The 20,818-nt window shown below is 47.8% G+C and overlaps 1 long non-coding RNA gene across 1 annotated transcript in view; it reads right to left on the bottom strand.

Moving 5' to 3' along the window:
* Window positions 1-205: 205 nt before the first annotated feature.
* LOC135399190 (uncharacterized) overlaps window positions 206-20,818 on the bottom strand; it is a 51,099-nt gene continuing 30,486 nt past the window's right edge. Inside the window, exon 3 of the long non-coding RNA XR_010424212.1 lies at window positions 206-227. This is a non-coding gene — a long non-coding RNA (uncharacterized LOC135399190). The remainder of the gene's footprint in view (window positions 228-20,818) is intronic.

Genomic DNA, 20,818 nt, shown 5'->3' with positions numbered 1-20,818 from the left:
ATGATTTTTTTTTAAAGGACTTGCAAGGGAGATTACGCAAACCTCTGTGCAAAAAGACCATTAACGAACCTATAGGAACAGAGAACAGCGTTGGCACAAGAAGAACATAACGTCATATGTTCCAACAAAGCGAGGAGCGAGGCAGGGACACCCTCAGGAGTGCCACAAACAAGCAGCCTTCCTCCGCAGACGTTATAGCTCCTCCGTCCTGGCTGTGTATACGCCATCTGCACATAAACACCAAACATGCCAGTCAGTGTGCACAGTTTGTTTACATATCACTAGTGCGGGACCCATAACCCAGTCCGTTTGTGATAATATTATGTAGTGAGTCAGTCTGGGTTGATCTTCAGCACAGAGTTGTTTATATTTGCGGACATCTGAACACTGTGTACCCTACACTCTTAAAAATGAACTTCACCGCATAGCACGCTCCTAGCAGCCAACCATCATCGCGAATGATATCGTTATCTGTCCTGATATGTTGAAAACGGGAAGCGTACGCCTTTTCTGTGACAATTATGAACAGCATAAGTGTCACAGAAAAGGCGTACGCCTCCCGTTTCCATCAAATCAGGGCAGATAACGATATCATTCGAGATGATGGTTGGCTAAGAGCGTGCTATGCGGTGAAGTTCATTTTTAAGAGTGTACAACCACACTATCCTCTCAATCCATGTATGTATAGCAATGTGAAATAATTACGGTACTCATTTCAGTTACTTTACGGATGCCCCTGGTGGTATTCTCTTTCAACGTGAAGCAAGGTAGACTTAATGTGGATCTTATCCCGCACGTTGCCAAACCATGCGTGTAGGTGACGCGCACGGGTGTCCTCGTGCTAAGCCCTGGAAATGGTTTTCCACGGCGTGCATCTCTGGCACAATTACCGCATGATGCTGTCGACAATGAGATGGCTGTTCACTCGAGCGTGGGCGATTCTGTCCCTTTCCACTCTCTCCCTATCTACGAATATGTACTTAACATAAAAGGAAAAGAAAAAAAAAAAAGAAGAAAAAGAAGAAGCACGCACGCTATACACGAGTTCGTGAACGGAAGTACACAATCTGTTCGCTCGCAACATATACCTGTCATCGATACCACTCTTGCGTGAAATCTGTACCTGAAATAATAATCTGTAATTAATAATAGCTGCGCGCCAGCATGGCGTGCAGCTTTTATTTATTTGATGGTGGTGGCGATTATGTTTTCTATTTGGGAGGAGGGCTTTTGTGGTTCCTTTGAACTTCTTGCTAACCAGAAACACGTGCGCCGAGCACTCGTTTGGAACCAGAATGGACCATCAGGTCCGTCCACGTTGAATGGGCGTAAAGTATACTTAGGGTATAGGATTCCGCGTTTTCGTGTTTTAACCGAAAAACACCGAAACTCATACTCCAAGTTAACTTTCCCTTATTCGGTTTTAATCGGAAAACACCGAGTACACAGAGGAACATTCCAGGAACGATGACAGAGATAAATTGCTGCACATGCGCAGCAAGTTGTTGATGCAGATTAGAAAACCATACAGAAATGGTTGTGAAAAATGTCCGTTTACTTTTTCGTTAGCCGCAAAACGCCACCGCAGCGAACAACGCCAGATTGAATGAGCGACGTGCGGAAATTACATAGTGATTTCTATTCGCCGATAACTGCCGCGGGTAAACCATGTACACTTCAGGAAAAACAACCAAAAAAACGCCGACTTCGTGAAACTCAATAAACACCGAAAAACATACGCCTGATCCGTCCAAAAATAAAAACAGAAAATGCGGAACCCTAGGCATATGACTATTTCTCGTTAAATGTCTTTCTCGGATTCGGGGTAGAAAATTGGGGTGCTATTTCGAAATCTGCAATTCGGGTGAAACTGATACATTCGCGTGAAAAACGGGGCATTTTTCCTTGCACCCAGCAAGCAGCCAGCGTTTAAAGTGCATGCACATATACAGGTGAAACATACACACCTCATGGTTTATAGTGACAAGAACCACGTGTTCTAACGTCAAGTGTGTTTAGGATGGCTTACTGTCGCACTCGCATAATAGTTGCGTCAGACGTGCGCAAAAACTGAAACTAAATAGTGCACGTGATACGTTATTGGAAATTTGGGGAGAAATCGGGTTTAACCCGAATTCGTCCTGAACTGATTCGGGAGGGAGGAATCGGGTTAAACCGATATCGAAAGTCACACCCTACATATATACGTTCTGTGCAGTTTTGTATAGTAATTTTTGCATCCTATATCAGGACGGCTTGGTCTCAGGAAGACACTTTTTCTTTTTTCTTTCTTGATTTTTTTTTAAATACTGGATCGTTGTATGACTGCCTTCGCAACCAAATTATACACTCTAAAAACTGAACTGCGTTGCATAGCGCAATGAGAACCAACTGTCACTCAGAATGTATTTACTTTTTTTGGTTGGGAGTGGCGTACGCCTTTTTGTGACAATTTGGCTACGTGTGTATTGTCGTCAAGTAAGGAACTTATGCCTATGGAGGCAGGCCTATAATACGTGTTAATCGCCACGAATCTTCTCTATAGTGGTAACTATCATTTGGCGCAATCGTTGGTACAGAATGTGTTATTCGGCGAAGTTCCGTTTGTAGTGTGTAAATGGGTCCCGTGTGTGTAAAGCTGGAAGTCGAAATAAGCTAGTTTTACTGTTTTGTATATTTGTTTGTTTATTTTTATTTCCTATTTTTTGCGGTTTCTTCTTTTGCCTCTACACACATTATATGTGAGCGCGCTCCCGTGCGCTCGCCACGAACATGGATAGTTCGAGAAAAGTAGTAAATTTCCACGTATGAAAAAAAAAAAAAAGAACTTTATTACATTCAAGCTAAACTTCCTTGATACTGGACGCGAGCCGTGAAGATCATATGCAAGCGAAGTAGGGCTACAATTTATTTGGCTCGAATTATTCCACGCATGCAAATAACGTAAACACTTTGAACAGCCTCGCTAAATTCTTCCGAACCGCCTTGCTAAAGCCTCGCTAAATTCGAGTAACAAGGTCTTCCCTTGCCGTTGGCCAACTCAGCCGTGTCCTCTTGCGGCAAATAGAACAGACTGCCTCCGACCAAATACTCCCGCTCCGCGACAGATGGCGATACTTTACTCTGCCGTCTGACCACCGTGCACCTCATTCATATGCGCGAAGTCTACTATGCTCTATCAGAAACAAAGACACACTAAGAATACGTCAGAGACAACATTGCATCAACGCAAAAAAAGAAAAAAAAGGGGGGATGTGTGCAGAGGGTGCAAGAAGTCTTTCTCGTAACCTGCTGCACTCCGTTACTCGAAATAAGGCGGCACGATGTTTTGTGGTGTTTATTCATTGAAACTTTGCACGTCATTGTACTCTTATAGTTTATTCGCATTTTTTTTGCATCATAAATGTTACATATTTGCCCATCACTGTTGCTTCCACAAACACGAACAACAGCAACAATTACACAATGATGATGACATGAAGAGTTTTATCGGACGAGTTGTGGTGGGTCTACCTCATTACAGATGGATTATTAAGGTACACCCTGGTTATAACGAAATCGCTTTATTCGAAATCTGAGACTCTCCCAAGCGAAATGCGCATGCGTTCCGAGCCTTATAAGAAGTATCAAGCCGAGTACGCTTAGTACGAATAAGGGCGTCTCTCTCTCTCTCCCTTTTTGTACATACAAATTCTTGTTTGCTCGCTTGACTACCTTTTAAAAGGCTGCATCGCTCATACAGCACGCTTTCAAGGTTACCGTCGCTGTTTTTGTGCCGCTTCCGCTGTATCGAATTTTCTTCCGATCCCATTGAATTCGTTGTAGTGAGGTTTTACTGTATATGAATAAGATGTGAGTCAAATGGGTGGACCACACATGAATCGTGAGCATACGCCGTGACGCGGCACCAAATGGATAGAAGGCGCACTAACAGACTATACTCACGATGGCTACAAATAAAGTTCAGTTAAAGTCGGCAAGTTCGCAGTCCGTAACTGTTCCCTGACGCCCTAGTGAAATGTTGTCAGCTGTCTGAGGAGTAAAAGAAAATGGAACCCCAGGTTCACAAGAAAGCACACTACCACAAGCAAGGGGGAACAACGCAGTATGCGGAAATGAAACATGTATAGTTTTCGATATCGACACGTACGCCGGGTACGTCGAGTAACAGGGTTGTTTCTGAACAGTTCCTTGACTCGAAGTCTCTCATATTATCCGTTTATTTATTTATTTATTTATTTATTTTTCTGCAAACCTTCCTCCATACAATATGATGCGGCAATGTTCTCACGTAGCATTAGTCGCGTCGTGCAATGAAATTTGATTTACAATAATAATTGCGAATGTGTTGAACGAAAAAAGAAATAGAAGAAGATCTTGTGCTGTGTATTGGTGGGGGCATATATTTATTCAGACAAAAGGTGATGTAGTGATGGTTCAAAACGGGAACACCGCTTCAGAACAATATAATATTACAGAATGTTTGATGTACAGAATTATTATGTATATGACATAATGTATACCGATATCTATGTAGAACAGAGTAGCAGAACGTAGACAGTGGCAGGCAGTGTATATAGCAGTAGGTAATATTATATCTGTTCCATCTTTCACCGCAGTGTCATCAAAGAAATATTTCTTCTTTCATCTCGACCATGTGTGGAGCAGCGGTTCTCAGTAACATTTGTTATTCTTCTAATCTACTCCCAATTATTTATATACCTTTGTTTCTCTTCTTTTTTCAGGTGAGCCAAAGACGATGTTTGATAGGAGCGAAGGCTCCTGCGGATTACCTGAGGTGGGTTCCAATTGCGAGCAGAGACGAGTGCGTCAATATCCGGATCTCTATCAGGTGAAGAGCGCTCTTGAACCAGGTGTTGTATGGAGATATCCCCATTATTGCAGCTCGACGGCCCTTTTAATGACGACAGCCCATGCATCGCCGCGTGTTTGATTTCCCAGGCCAACTACCCGACGATATGAGCCGACACGAAGCTGCCATGTTGTTGAGCGCCATTGGCGCGGAGTGCCATATATAGATCGGGAAGGGGATGTTTCGACTGAGTAAAAGTCGCGAGCGGTTTTCGTGTCGTAGATATAATACATATTAGTATATGCATCTATTCGTTGTTTATTATTTTACAAAATACTATAGAGTGTACCCCTCGATCCTCGAGTGTACCCTCCGGAGCGATCGAGGGGCCCTGGGCAGACGATGCTAATAATCAGCTGCGCACTCAACGAGGAAAAAAAAAGAAAGATAAAGCTAGCAGTTGTTATCATAAGTAATATGCGAGGAAGTCCAAATATGACTTCAACATGTTGTTAGGTTTCGGCGATGAATTATTCGAACGAGGGCGTTGTGCAGCCTTTGTATATATACCGGGTGTTTCAGTTAAATCTCCGGGCTAAATAATTCGCAAACGGGTGCACCAAGCGAAGAACCTTCTTTTGTACAAGTATCTGTCCGATACCACCTACAAGCTGCGCACCGTGTGAATGAGTGGGAGGCGCTCATTATTTAAATAAAAATTCTAATGAGTTTTGTGAAAAAACATAACTTCTAAAGCAGGGCGCCGTCGACATTAAAATGGGTACTACCCGTATTGGGACGTCCAGTGGACACCTTTTAGAGAGAAATCTGCCACCGAAGCGGGTCATTTGTTGTCGTAATTAACTGGTTTCGGTTTACGTATTTTTGTCGTATTCATTGGTGTAATTCATTTGTGTAAGGACGTAATTCATTGGGGATAAGGGGGTGAAATAGCGTCGTTTTGTGCTTCACCACGACCAGCCGCGACAAAATTATGTAAACCGAAACCAATTACTGCAACAAATGACCCGCTTCGGTGGCAGATTTCCCTCTAAAATGCGTCCACTGAAGGTCCCAATACGGGTAGTACCCATTTTAATGTCGACGGCGTCCTGCTTTAGAAGTTAGGTTTTTTCACGAAACTCATTAGAATTTTTATTTAAATAATGAGCGCCTCCCACTCATTCACACGGTGCGCAGCTTGTAGGCGGCATCGGATAGATACTTGTAAAAAAGAAAGTTCTTCGATTGGTGCACCCGTTCGCGAATTATTTAGCCCGGGGATTTAACTGATACACCCTCGTCTGCGTCTGCATGCGTCACCGAGGAATTTCGGTATATAGGGTTATATCTTGTTATATACGACGCAAGAAAAGACATGAAAGACTTGAAGATAGGAAATGGCACTGTATTCTTTCGGTGCAGGATTTGAAGGAACATCAAAACTGCTACATGTGCAATATTATATTGGAATATGTAGTCCATAATATAACGAGGGTCAACGCATGCTGGCGCTCGGAGCATAAACATATTTCCTTGCAAGTGTTGCTGTATCCCTCACCTAACAGAAGGTATGAGGGGGGGGGGGAGAATGAAATGAAAATGAGAGGGGCCAATAAGAATTCGACGCAGTGCTCAGATGTCCCGTGAGTTGGCGACTATACGGGACTGATGGTTTGAAAAGTGGCCAACAGGTACGATGAGGGAACGCAACATGGGTACTAAATACCCGAAGGAAGGGTAACGCACCGCTTTAACGCATGCTGCAAAGGGGGCTGCCAGCTTTACACTGAACTGCGCCGTCACGTTGCTTTTCTAGGGAGCCTGCTAGGGAGCCCTACACTCTTAGAAATGAACTTCACCACATAGCACGATCCTAGCCAACCATAATCCCGAATGACAATGTTCTCGCCCCTGATTTGTTGAAAACGGGAGGAGGAGCCTATTTTGTGTCATTATGCACGGCACAAAATAGGCTCCTCCTCCCGTTTTCAACAAATCTAGGGCGAGAACGTTGTCATTCGGGGTGATGGTTGGCTAGGAGCGTGCTATGTGGTGAAGTTCATTTTTAAGAGTGTATGCTTTTCTGCATCGTATACCCCCACCTGTCGCTTTCAAGCTACACTCTAAGAACAGAACTTCACTGCGTAACCGGTCAAAACCAAGACATATGACTCATTTCCTTGAGAATGAGGACAATTACAAAGGGACAACAGTACACATTCACTCTCAAAACCAGTAATTTATTTATTAGACAAAACGAAAAGTTTCCCCCGTCAAAGGGTTAAGGAGATGCATGAGGGAAGGGTGTAAATCTGTTGAGCGGATTCCTAATGCTTCCCTGAATGCGTGTCACGTACGCTATGCAAGTGGGTCAGCTCTCTGCACAGCTCCCCAGTTTCCCTCTTTCCTCTATTGCCCGTGGAGCGACGTCATTGGTCCCTCGGTGGACGTATGCCGATCTACGAATACCCCCCTTATTGCTGCCTTATGTGATTGGACAGACACTTAGTCACGTGGTTTATCCAAATTTACTTCCTCCCTTGCGCAGAGACAAGTTGTCGTAGCGAGTATTACACAGAACCAAGCGTCGTTCAGAACGATGGCGTTCTCTTTCCTGATTTGATGAAAGCGGGAGGCGTACGCCTTTTTGTGACACGTATGCAGTTATGTTAATCGTCACCAAAACGCGTACGCCCCGCACGTTCCACAAATCGAGTGTGACACTGGTATTATCCTGCGCAACGGTTGGCCTTTACCGTGCTATCTGGTGAAGCTCTGTTTTTACAGTGTATTATGCGGCTGAGTCCTACGCTCGAAAAACAGAGCTTCACCGCATAGCACGCTGCGCGCCAACCATTGACTGGAATGATAGGGTTATCGCATCTGATTCGGAGAGAGACGGGGGCGTACACCATTTTGTGGCAATTTTCATATATTCAGATTGTCACAAAACGGCGTACGCCTTCCTCTCTCTACGAATCAGAAGCGATAACACTGTCATTCGTGGCAATGGTTGGCGCACAGCGTGCTATGCGGTGAAGTTCTGTTGTTACAGTGTATTTCCTGCGTAGTTTTGCCATTGCTGTCGTCAACATACAAAATAATGGATCTTTTTCACTTGCGCGTCGTATCCTAGCGGCGCTCCAGCGAACCACTCTCAGCGCGCGCCAAAACAAATCCGTGTGTAGCAGAAAGGACCAAAACCGGTCCTGAGTGGGACCGACGAGATCGCGCCGTTCGTGCGGTCTCTCCACTGGTCCCCACTTCTGTCGTCCCTGTACTGCGCCATCTAGTGAAGACGGAGATAACCCTGTCCGGCGCCTCAAGGTCATGCGCATGCGCATAGACCGTTGTGAAAAAGGTCTATCGACTGTTTTTTTTTAATTTTTAGATTGTACTTTTTATGTTTATGTTTTATGGAACTCCCCCTTCCGTGCGCAAGATTTCGATATACAGTACTTCTGAGTAACATTTGTTCATACTTCAGTGCTTTGCGATAAACTTCAGTGCTTAAAATTACGTAACAAGGACGAAAGGACCACACAGGAGACGGCACTTTGATTCATTCGTAATAAATGGGCTGCTGTGTCATCAATGCTGCGGTGCACGCAAGTAAGGAACTTTTCCTTTGGCACGTTATCCGGAATGTCGATGGCATTTACGCGCACAACCGTTGCCATAGCAACGAATAGGCGTCCTAGTGTGTAGGCCTCTCCGTACGGTTGTCGTGAGCGCGGCTAATTATTATTCAGCACAAAAGAACAACAAAACAGCGAATAAACGAAGTGACCATGAAGAAGGAAATTTGCAGCACAATAACAAACAGTACGTGTCAGAGGGCACTTTTCATGCATGGTAACGTCGCAAGGTGGTTGTATCTGGACTAGCTTCACTTCTGTGTCGCTTAGATAAGCAGTTCGGCAACTAGAACACACATCGGAGCATCTAGTTTCTAGCTCTCTATGTGCGTCTTTTGCAGGTAGGAAGGCTGTATTTCAAGGGCCGACAAAATACTCCGGAACTATATTGTCGCGGTTCAAATTCGTAGCTGTTCGAAGGAGGTTCGGTACCTTTGCGCAAAATATTCTCTTCTTAGTTTCGACAAGTTTTGACTAACCGCATAAATAACACACCATGGTATTTTTAAAAAACGCCAGGCGCGACATAATCCAAACACTGTTCGCATCAATCGAAGCAGACTCTTGTTCTGGTGCTCGTCATCCAGAGCCGTAGAAGGGCCGATATGGGATAAGGGGATAGTTTTTAGCACTGCGATTAGTACCGGTCAAGTGCGCCGACCATTACGCTACACTGGCAAGTGGCAACTCGAATTAGTACTTCACTCGATTCGCATATGACGTTTCCAACAAAGTATACACGCGCTGAAAGAATAACAGGGGAAGGGGGGATATAGAGCCCGTAATATTTTTTCGAAACGAAAAACTGATTCCTTTCATGCAACCTCTGCAACATTTATTGGAAAGGTACAATAATATATGTTTACTACACCTATAGGTATGCAGTACATTGCCTTGAAACGTAAACAAATACAATTCTTTTCAATCTAGTGGTAGTACGTATTCAGGCACTGGTACTACACCAACGCGCATGGTTACCCTTGATATTTGGATTGCGCGTTATTTTTCCTACTGTTCAGGATATATTTAATGAACACTGCAAAACATTTTTCAGCACATCTTTCCTTGAATTTTATGTAATAAATGGATGATGATGATAGATGTAATTATGGAGATCAGCTACATCAGAACGATTATGCAAAAGCGCATGGCTATTGCAAGGCATTAAAATGATATCTTCTCGTCCAACATATTATAGTATCTTAATAAACGGTTCATCATGTTTGCACATCACACCGCGCTCCGATGTCAAAATGAACTGCACTGCAAACGGTTAAGCAGCACTTTTTCACTGATACACAGACGAAAAACGGAACAGCCACTCTTACTGGGACTGCTTACTAGATGTTCCAAACGAAGCGCCACGCGGCGGTGCCGTCAGTCCCACTTCGTCCCTATACTTGTCGGTGAAAAACGAGGATGGGTCCCCGGCATAGTTTCGGTCGCAGGCATCAGTGAGATATGGCACGGGGAGAGTAATGCTCGCGCGTTCTAGGTTGACGTTGCTGCTGTTGTACACCTCGGAGCTCATCATTCACGGCGCTCTTATAAAGTGTAACACGCAGGGCGCGAGGAAAGTGAAAAGCTGAAAGGGAATAGAGATGAGGTGCCGGGGAGGAATTCTCTGTCTATCGCCATGGCGTTATGACGTGGAAATAGTAGCGGTTCAGCTGTATTTCTTGCATGTATGGCTTGCTTTATCCAAAGCGATAGTGTTATAGGGCAAAATAACCACGTGACACCCTGTGGTCACGTGGTTACGTTATATGTCCATGTGACGGCCTGACGCGCTTAAATGCGTTTGGCACAATGTCCAAAGAGGCAGGCAATTTTTGTCTTTTGAAATTCGATTGATTGATTGATTTGAGTATTTTTTTTAGTGTGATCTTAAAATTCGTGTCTTCTGCAGCAGTTACGACGTCGAAAGCATTATGTGTAAACGTGTGTTTACGTTGGGCGAAGTATATAAGAACATGAGAGAATTGATGTTCTGAGGCTGGAACAACATAGAAGGGACAAATACATACAAAGCCTCAAATTGCCTATGAAATTAACGATGAGAAGATGTGGGTTCGAGTCCTACAGCTGGCTAACCTTTTCAGTGACTTTCATCTTTCATCATATAAGAACGTTTAGGGCAATCTGTTTATTAACAACAAGACCTTCGTGCGCAGACTGGAACTTCTTCAGGATCAGACTTTGTCCTGAAATACTCACTGCCGTCTTCTTGACATCATTGCTTTCTACATTTTTTACAGTTTTCCGTCAAATGTTGCTTTCTTGTTGTGGGAACTTTCATTCATGTACGGGGATTTCATCATTTGGAGTTGTTGATTGATGGAAAAGTAAAAATGACAAAGTCGGTTCAGTCTACTCCAGAACACGTGAATAGAAAAGAAAGTTGTTCTTTTGTGCTTCTTCTTCATCACTCTTAGAAAAAAGGGTGGGAGCAGTTACACCATTTAGGAGGTAATAGTTCTCGCATATGTTGTGCCTAAAAGGTTGCAAAGTTCTACCTGGTTACATGCACATATGATTCGGTGAGCGAGGCGGGCGTACGCCTTTTTGTAGCAATTTGGATATACGATAAGTGCTTTTACCACGCTTTCACACCCTTTATCAGACGCTATGTTGACCTAGGTGGTAACTATAGAATTTACCACCTTTTCACACCCCTTTTTCCTTACAGTGATGTGTTTTAGCTGTGTATTGAGTATCGCTCAAAACGGAGTGTAAACTAAAGGCCAGTAAAACAATCGAGACTTCAACATGCTCTTCGTTCGGTGCGTTGCGGCGAGGTCTTTCACGGAGCAAAACGAAAGAACAGTGAATGTTAGGAAACGCAATAGAATAAACGATAGCATTCAGTCGGCGTTGAAGTACTTTCTATCCTTACATGTCTGCATGGATAATGGCTATTATCAATAATGTCTCTTTGTGGAGTAACGGAAGAGAGTACAGAATAACAATGTCCTCCGACAATAATGATCTTACATGCAGAGCAAGTATCGTGAAAGGAGACCGATCATCAATCACTCCTTACGCGAAACATTGTTTCCTTCTCCAAAGTGAAGATCCACGAAACGACAGCGTCATCGACACTTGGATTCCGTTTGGCGAAGAATACGGTCGCCGCTTTCGTTCCACGTGTTTCCACCTGACCTTCCACGAGCGCATTTATTTGATCGTTCACCGCCGCCAGGGAGTGGATATGGCATGGTTTCCATGGAACCATTCCGCCCAGAACGAAAAGGTGGAGTCATTTTCTAAAGTGCTCCGCGACTATGTATTCGAGGAGAAAATACGACAACGCAGCCGCAATTTTCCTTATGCGTGCTAATGACGGAGCTCCAAAAAAAAAGGGAAAAGGAACGTATAACAGGTGAAAAAGGGCATCAATAACGGTTAAGCGTTAATGTGTCCTCCCTGCACGGTATACCATCTTTTCCTTTCGTCGCTATATCGATTAGTCGCGAGTCGCGAAGTTCTGACTTATGTACCGTTCGGAAGCGACCGGTTCAAGGAGACCGAAGAAAACCGGATTGGATTGGATTGGAACTGAAAGGAACATTCCTTGAGGTTCAGATAAAAACGAATGGAACGAACACAGGGCACCGGCTTAGATGGATTAGCCTGGATTTGAGCAGCACTCCATGTTATTAGTTCGATGAATTGACGGCAAGCTTTACTGTCTTCCTTTCGATTCGACTACCTAATAAGGAATTATTTACCAAGGAATAGCAAGCCGTCCTTCCGGGCTGACCTTTCCTGCCAAAATAAATAGGTTGCCCCCTTCCGATTCGTGCAAAGATCATGCATGCGCTGATCTTCAGTAACAATGAAATTAAATAACGCAAGGTCTGCGTTGTAGCGAGCACGGCGCAGCGAAAATCATCTACGATGTTTGTGTATTACGATTGATTGCATATTATTGCATGCTATTACATATTGCATATTGATTGCGTATGTAATAATTTTGCATATGTAATAATATTGCATATTATTACGCCTGTGAGTGCTTGAGAACCAACTGAAGTCCGTGTCCTGCGTTTGCTGCAGTCTCAAGGAATGTTGCAATGAGCAAAAGAAACCGCAAGTCCCTCTTCCCTCTCCTTCTCAAGAAGGCCGACAAGGCGAGTCGGGCTCTCATTGGTCTCCTCAAACGATCTATCCAATCGTCGCGGGAGGAAGTTTCGAGAGCCCAATCAGAGAGCTCTCCGCATTGTGGCGCCTCTTGAGAAGGAGAGAGGGCAGGGAAAGCGTAAATTGCGTTTTTTTTCTACCGATCATAAATCGCAAACGGCGCAACGGATAAATCCCGTTTCTTTTGTGTTGGTTTAAAGGTAACGTTGTCCTACCGTTACGTGTTTCATTCCGCGAGACGATTTTTTTTCGTTTTTGCAGAGAGCGGTAACGTTTCCTTGAGTTTGAGGAACACTCTAAAATCAGCACTTCACCTCATAGCACGCTCTTAGCCAATCACCATTCCGAATGACATCGTTCTTACCCCTGATTGGTCAAAAAACGTGAGGCGTACGCCTTTTGGGAACACTTATGCTGTTCCAAAAAAGGCGTACGCTCCGCGCTTTCCACAAATCGAGAGTGATAAAGGTATTATTCTGTGCAACGGTTGGCCTTCACCGCACAGCATGCAGCTGTAGCCAACCACCATCCCGAATTACATCATTCTCTCTCCTGATTTGTTGAAAATGGGGGGCGTACGCCCTTTTGTGACGCTCATGCAGTTATATTAAGTGTCGTTGGGAAGGGGCTCATTATTTCATTCCCCTCATCACCACCAGCAATGGGGTAGAGTATCGCCTCTGGCGATGAAACTCCCCATTCATTAACTTAAAATAAAGTTGTTGTTGTATTAAGTGTCACAAAGAGGCGTACGCCGTGCGCTTCCCACAAATCACGAGTGATAAAGGTGTCATTCCGCACAATAGTTGGCCTTCAGCGTGCTATGTGGTGAAGTTCTGTTTTAAGAGGGTAACGTTATCGTTTCAGATTCGAAGAGAGAGAGAGGGTGGTACATACGTACGCCTTTTCGTGTCAATTTTGGTATGTGATAATTGACACAAAAAGGCTACGCCCCCCCCCCCCCCCTCTCTTCGAATCAGAAGCGACGACACTATCATTCGTGGGAATGATTGGCGCACAGCGTGCCATGCGGTGAAGTTTAGTTTTTAGAGTGCTGAACCAACAATGAAGCTTCAATGCAGAAGGTACAGTGAGGAGAAGCGAACAATAAGGACGAGGGGGAAGAAGAGAGCGGAACATTCACGCTTAGAAATGAACTTCACCGCGTAGCATGCTCCTAGCCAACCATAATCTCGAATGACATCGTTATTTGCCCTGATTAGTTGAAAACGGGAGGCGTACGCCTTTTTTGTGACACTTATGCTGTTCATAATTGTCACAAAAAAGGCGTACGCCTCTTGTTTTCTACAAATCAGGGCAGATAACGATATCATTCGAGATGATGGTTGGCTAGGAGCGTGCTATGCGGTGAAGTTCATTTTTAAGAGTCTTATTGTCTCCAGCATAGCTGGTACACGAAGCAGTCAAAGGCAGGCAGACAGTTACAGAAACCTTATTTTTCCCTCCAACTACTTTCTCGCATTTCTTCCTTAGTTCGCGTTTTTTGTGTGTCATTTTTGCACCTTAGTGCCTATTTAATGACGATGACCATTTCACCCCAGGCTTTGTAACGCACTTGTATAACTGAAGATGAGGACAAGTTATCGTATGAACCATCTCAAGCTCCAGTGATACATGCTAATCGGACTGTCTACCCCGGGGGTTCTAGGCCTCAACGCGCGCGCTAAATGACTAGAAAATGCCATTTTCTGTGCACAGAAAGAGCATTGATACCGCGAAAGAATTGTTTCCTTTTTTTTTTCCCTTCGATAGCTGGTGCCGCGTTGTTTTGTGCGGGTTTGTGTGCGAGCTCCCGAATAACAAATTGGCGGTTGCCCGGTAATTGCTTACTGGTCGCATAGTTTTGTTTACTCGGGAAATGAGATTACTGGAGGGAGCTGTAGCGACCCTCATGTCCCTCTTACATGCAAAGTGGGGCGAATGCACTCTTTACGGGCAAGATGTCCATAAATGGTTGATGATCATGTACATTGTGTGTATTTTTCTCGAGTCTGTGCACTTAAACCGTGACCCTGAATCTGATGCGGGTTTGGGGGACCTAGAGTCACTAAATGCTTCAGGGTATCGACACTGAGGTCCAAGCGAGAGCAGGAGCGCCGTCTTCTTTCCGCAGCACACCTGTACCAAGGACCGTGCCTGTACCACCTCCAGTTGAGGATCAAAGACTGCTCACATAATGCTCCATGTGGGATAGAGAAGAGGGCATGATTGTTGTTGGGCCATATTCCATGTATTGTCCACCAAAGCGTCCCGAGGATATCAAGGTGAGCTAAAGGCCGTCAACCTTGATAAGCTTGAAAGAACTGATGTTCTGAGGCTGGAACAACACCCAGAAGGGACAAATACATACAAAGCCTCTGTAGCAGCCGCCTATCAGCATCGCCCATCGCCCATCGACAACGAGCGCAATAAATGGGACGCGAGCTCACGGGGCCGCTTCTGCGTGCCAGTGCGCTTTCGCATTCTTTCTGGCAACGACAGTCAGTCTAGTTGTCCTTGCTTGTCTCCCGAGGTACACGCCACAACTGGTGACCCGACAATGAACGTTTCTCCAGACGCTCCTTTGGAGCCGCCTCCTTCTGCACCGCCTGCGTTGACAGGGGCCACAGTAGGCGCCGTTGGCACAGAAGTCCACCTGCCGCCGTTCTGGACGAAAAACCCGCGTGCATGGTTCTCGCAGATCGAAGCTCGCTTCGCCCTTCGCCGAATCACATCACCCCTTACGATGTATCTGAACGTCGTTTCGGCCTTACCTCCCGACGTTGCCGACCAGGTAGACGACCTTCTGGCCTCCCCACCTGCCGAAAATCCGTACCAACAGCTCAAGGAAGCGATTCTTTCGTGTGCTGAGTGCACAGAGCAGTCACGGATCCGTCAGCTCCTCTCTGGCGAGGAACTGGGCGATCGCAAGCCATCGCAGCTTCTCCATCGTATGCAACAACTGCTCGGAGGCGCCACGGACGATCAGCACCCCATATTACGTGAGCTATTCCTCCAGAGGCTTCCGCAGCAAGTACGAATGGTCTTGGCCGGCTCCGAAGATCTCTCCCTCAAGGCCTTCGCCCAACTCGCGGATAGGATCATTGAGTACTCTTCGCCTTCCATCGCCGCTGTTTCCCACCGCACCCCGCACGCCCCTCCTCCCACTGACAGCTCTACCCGCGCCCTTCAGGAGCAGATTGCGCGGTTGTCTGAAGCTGTGGAAAGTCTCCGCTCTGATCTCGCTCACCGCCCTCGGACTTTACGTTCACCGTCTCGCGGCCGCCGCCGCTCTCCTTCCGCCCAGTCTGATGCACAGAGCCAGCCCAACGGCCTCTGCTGGTATCACAGGAAATACGGCGACAAGGCACTGAAGTGCACACGACCTTGTTCCTGGACGGGAAACGCGGAGGCCGGTCGATAGAGGCGGCCTTCGACCACGGCCCCCCAGGAAGCCGCCTGTTCTACGTCATTGACCGACTCGCAGGCCACCGTTTTTTGGTAGACACCGGCGCTGAGGTGAGCATCGTGCCCCCCACGCGGGCTGATCGCGCCCGCGGGCCCTCATCCTCGACTCTTCAGGCCGTCAACACGTCGCCCATCGCAACCTTTGGCCTGCGATCCCTCACCATTGACATCGGGCTCAGGCGCCTTTTTCGTTGGCTGTTTGTCACAGCCGACGTGCCTACTGCCATTCTGGGAGCCGACTTCCTTCACCACTTCGGTCTCGACATAAGTATCGCCCGCAAGAAGCTTGCTGACTCCACAACCGGCCTCACAATCTCTGGCGTCCCGTCTTCCCAGCATAGTTCGGGCATCAGGACAGTTTTGCCCTCGTCCCCGTATTCCACCATTCTGCTCGACTTCCCTTCCGTCGCGAAGCCCTGCAACTTGGCTGTCACCCCGAAGCATGCTGTCACCCACACCATTGTGACGACGGGTCCCCCTGTCACGGCTCGGCCACGCCGACTCGCCGGCGACCGCCTCAAGATCGCCCGCCAAGAGTTCGACCATATGTTGCAGCTAGGTTTGATTCGACCATCGTCCAGTCCGTGGTCTTCACCGCTCCATATGGTTCCGAAGTCTTCAGGGGATTGGCGCCCCTGCGGCGATTATAGAGCTTTGAACGCCTCTACTGTCCCAGATCAGTATCCCCTTCCACACCTTCACGACTTCGCCCTAGGCCTCGCTGGCGCGACCACCTTCAGCACGATCGACCTCGTAAAGGCCTACCATCAAATCCCTGTGGCACCGGAAGACATCCCAAAAACGGCAATCATAACACCATTTGGCCTTTTCGAGTTCATCCGCATGCCCTTCGGTCTGCGTAACGCGGCGCAGACCTTCCAGAGGTTTATCAACGAGGTTCTGCGCGGGCTCCCTTTCGCCTTCGCATATCTCGATGATATACTGGTCGCCAGCAAGACTCCCGGTGAACATGAAGAACATCTACGCCAGCTGTTCCGCAGGTTGGACGAGCATGGCCTTGTCCTTAACCCCGCAAAATGCGTTTTCGGCCAGTCGTCCGTGCGGTTCCTGGGACACGAGGTAACCCCGGAGGGTATTCGGCCTCTCCCATCCAAAGTGCACGCGATCCAGCAGTTCCCCGCCCCCACTTCCTTTCGGAAACTGCGCGAATTCCTGGGACTCATCAACTTTCATCGCCGCTTCATCCCGCACTGTGCCGACATTCTTCGTCCTCTCACTGATACGCTGCGCAATTCTGGGAGTGCGGCAAAGCCTTTCCACCTCTCTCCCGAGGCTCTGGACGCATTCGTACGGGCCAAGACCGCCTTGGCCGATGCCGCCCTACTGGTACACCCTGATCCTTCGGCCGACCTCCGCCTCATGGTCGACGCATCAACCCATGCCGTCGGAGCCGTGCTCCAACAATATTCCCCATCCGGTTGGTGCCCACTGGCCTTCTTTTCCCAGAGACTCAAGCCCTCGGAAGAAAAGTACAGCACGTTCAGTCGAGAGCTCCTGGCCATCTATTACGCGCTTAAACACTTTCACCATTTCCTCGACGGGCAGACCTTCCACGTGCTCACAGACCACAAGCCTCTGACCTTTGCGTTCAAGTCTAACCGTGCTGCGTACTCCTCTGCCGACCTTCGTCACCTGTGCTACATCTCTGAGTACACCACGGACATTCGCTTTGTGCACGGTGCTGAAAACCAAGCAGCAGATGCCCTTTCCCGCATCGAGGCCGTCCGTGTCTCCGGCGGCACTCTCGACGACATCGCGGAAGCACAGGCAAATGATCGAGATCTCCGTGTTTATACGTCCGCTAGCCCCTGCAGGATGTCCCTCCAACTCAAGTACATTCCTCTCCCCATGGCTCCTTGCGACATCGCCTGCGACGTTTCCGGTGATTCGCCGCGCCCGTATCTCCCTCCTTCGCTCCGTTTCCCAGCCTTCCAGAGCGTCCACAGCATTGCTCATCCCGGCATCCGGGCCACCCAGCGTCTGTTGTGTTCCCGTTTCGTCTGGCCGGGCATAAACGCCGACGTGAGACGCTGGGCACGATCCTGCATGGCCTGCCAGAGGGCCAAAATAACCCGTCACACCAAGTCGCCCGTCGGCCAATTTCCCCTGCCCGACGGCCGCTTCCGTCATCTCCATGTCGACATCGTCGGCCCCCTACCACCCTCCCGCGACTATCGGTACCTTCTTACCATGGTCGACAGGTATACCCGGTGGCCCGAAGCTGTGCCCATCCCAGACATGACCGCCGACACCGTAGCTCGTGCGATCGTCTCTACCTGGATCGCCCGCTACGGATGCCCCACTCGAATTACGACCGACCAGGGCAGGCAATTCCAAAGCGCCCTCTTCAAGGCTCTCATGACCCTGCTCGGAGTTCACCACATCAGAACGACTGCCTATCATCCCGCCGCTAACGGTGCTGTAGAGCGCTTCCATCGCCAGCTCAAGGCATCGCTTATTGCTCGCGAGGCCCAAGTCACCTGGGTAGATCATCTGCCGATTGTGCTGTTGGGCATTCGTTCTGCCCTCAAGCAAGACCTGTCCTGCTCCGCTGCAGAGCTCGTCTTTGGAACGACACTGCACCTCCCCGGCGATTTCTCGCTCGACTCCCAAGCCGAAACTCGGCAGTCTGAATACGTCGAGTTACTTCGTCGCTTCTTCCGACGCCTTTCGCCGACCGCCACCAGGACCCCCAATTCCCCGGTCATCTTCGTCCACCCCGATCTCAAGACATGCACACACGTCTTTCTTCGGCATGACGCCCCCCGCAAGCCCCTTTCACCCCATTACGACGGTCCCTTCCGTGTCCTGTCTCGCACCGACAAGACCATGACGCTGGACATTCAAGCCCGGCCTCAGGTGGTCTCCCTCGACAGGGTAAAACCGGCATACCTGGAGGTCGACACCCCTGCTGCACCTGCCACAGAGTCCTCTGTCTTCGCCCCTCACCCACCTCGCGCCAAGCCTCGCCGCACCGTTACCTGGGCTACTCCCCTCTCTGTGTCTTATTCTCCTTCAACCCGTCTTCGGGGAGGGGGAGCCCTGTAGCAGCCGCCTATCAGCATCGCCCATCGCCCATCGACAACGAGCGCAATAAATGGGACGCGAGCTCACGGGGCCGCTTCTGCGTGCCAGTGCGCTTTCGCATTCTTTCTGGCAACGACAGTCAGTCTAGTTGTCCTTGCTTGTCTCCCGAGGTACACGCCACACCTCAATTTCCCTAAGAAATTAACGATGAAAGATGAAAGTCACTGAAAAGGTTAGCCAGCTGTAGGACTCGAACCTACATCTTCTGGATTGCCGGTCCAGGGCTCTACCAATCCAGAATGTCAATCCAGAAGATGTAGGTTCGAGTCCTACAGCTGGCTAACCTTTTCAGTGACTTTCGTCTTTCATCGTTAATTTCTTAGGGAAATTGAGGCTTTGTATGTATTTGTCCATTCTATGTTGTTCCAGCCTCAGAACATCAGTTCTTTCATGTTCAACAGTTGCCGCCTACGTCGATCCCGTCGTATGAATGCATGTATGAGTGAGCAAAAATGTAAGAGTGAAAGGAGGATGAGTGAGGGAGAGTGGCTGGTTTGTCACTTCAGATGACTCACCCTGGAAGTGGCTGAGAAGGCGTGTTAGCTTAGCTCAATTGGTAGAGCCCTGGACCGGCAATCCAGAAGATTAGGTTCGAGTCCTACAGCTGGCTAACCTTTTCAGTGACTTTCATCGTTGATGAGCTGTTTGCAAGAGAACGGAACATTTCACCCGCGCGCGATAGATGGCATCGTGCGCTCTGAAGTGCGCGTTCGCGAGGCTAGCGTGGCGTGGAAACAAGATGGCGCATGCTCGCTCTTGGAACTCAGTGTCGATACTCGCCCGATATTCGATACTCGAAGCGAAGCTTATTTAGTGACTCTATAGGGGGACCCACGTATCCACTCAACCATTCTGCGGGATAATCAGGACCGTGTTTAGACGGCAGTGCCTCCAAAGAGCCCTTGTAGTTTCGACATTACCGATGCAGGACAATGCGTCGTAATACGAAGGCGAGTCAAATGAAAAACATAATTCTTTTCCCCTTATAATCTATGCGAGAAACAAGGCACAGGAATTGGTGTGGTAGCCAAGGTCTTGCTGAAGCCTGGGAGGTGCTGGGTTCCAATCCTACCACCGGCTGTGCATGCTGTCTGAGGGTTTCCCTGGGTTTTCCGAAGACTTTCCGGACGAATGTCGGCACAGTTCCCCCTCGAGTCGGCCCACAGTTGCTTCGCGGTGCTCACACGGAATAAAAACAAACGTACATGAATACATCATTTGTTGATGTAGTCTCCGTGGCGTTCAATACAGGTCTTCCAGCGCTTTTGAAGTGCCTCGATATACCTTTAGAAAGAAAGAAAGAAGGAAGACAAAGAAAAAAAGAAAAGGGTAGAGTAGTTACACCTTTCAGGCGGTAATATTTGTCGCACATGTTGTGCCTAAAAGGTTGCAAAGTTGCCACTTCACTCTCTGCCACGAATGATAGGGTTACCGCTTCTGATTCGGTAAGCGGGGGGGGGGGGGGGGGGGGGGCGTACGCCTTTTTTGTAGCAATTTGGATATATATGATAATTTCTTTTACCACCCTTTTACACCCTTTATCAGACGCTATGTTGACCTAGGTGGTAACTATAGAAGTTACCACCTGTTCACACCCTTTTTTCTTAGAGTGTATATACTGCACCTCTCTGTCGGTAGCGAAGCT

The sequence above is a fragment of the Ornithodoros turicata genome, chromosome 6, assembly GCF_037126465.1.
Source record: "Ornithodoros turicata isolate Travis chromosome 6, ASM3712646v1, whole genome shotgun sequence".
Taxonomy (NCBI): Eukaryota; Metazoa; Arthropoda; class Arachnida; order Ixodida; family Argasidae; genus Ornithodoros; species Ornithodoros turicata.
Note: the sequence above shows the minus strand (reverse complement) of the source record. Positions and strands in the feature narration are given on the sequence as shown.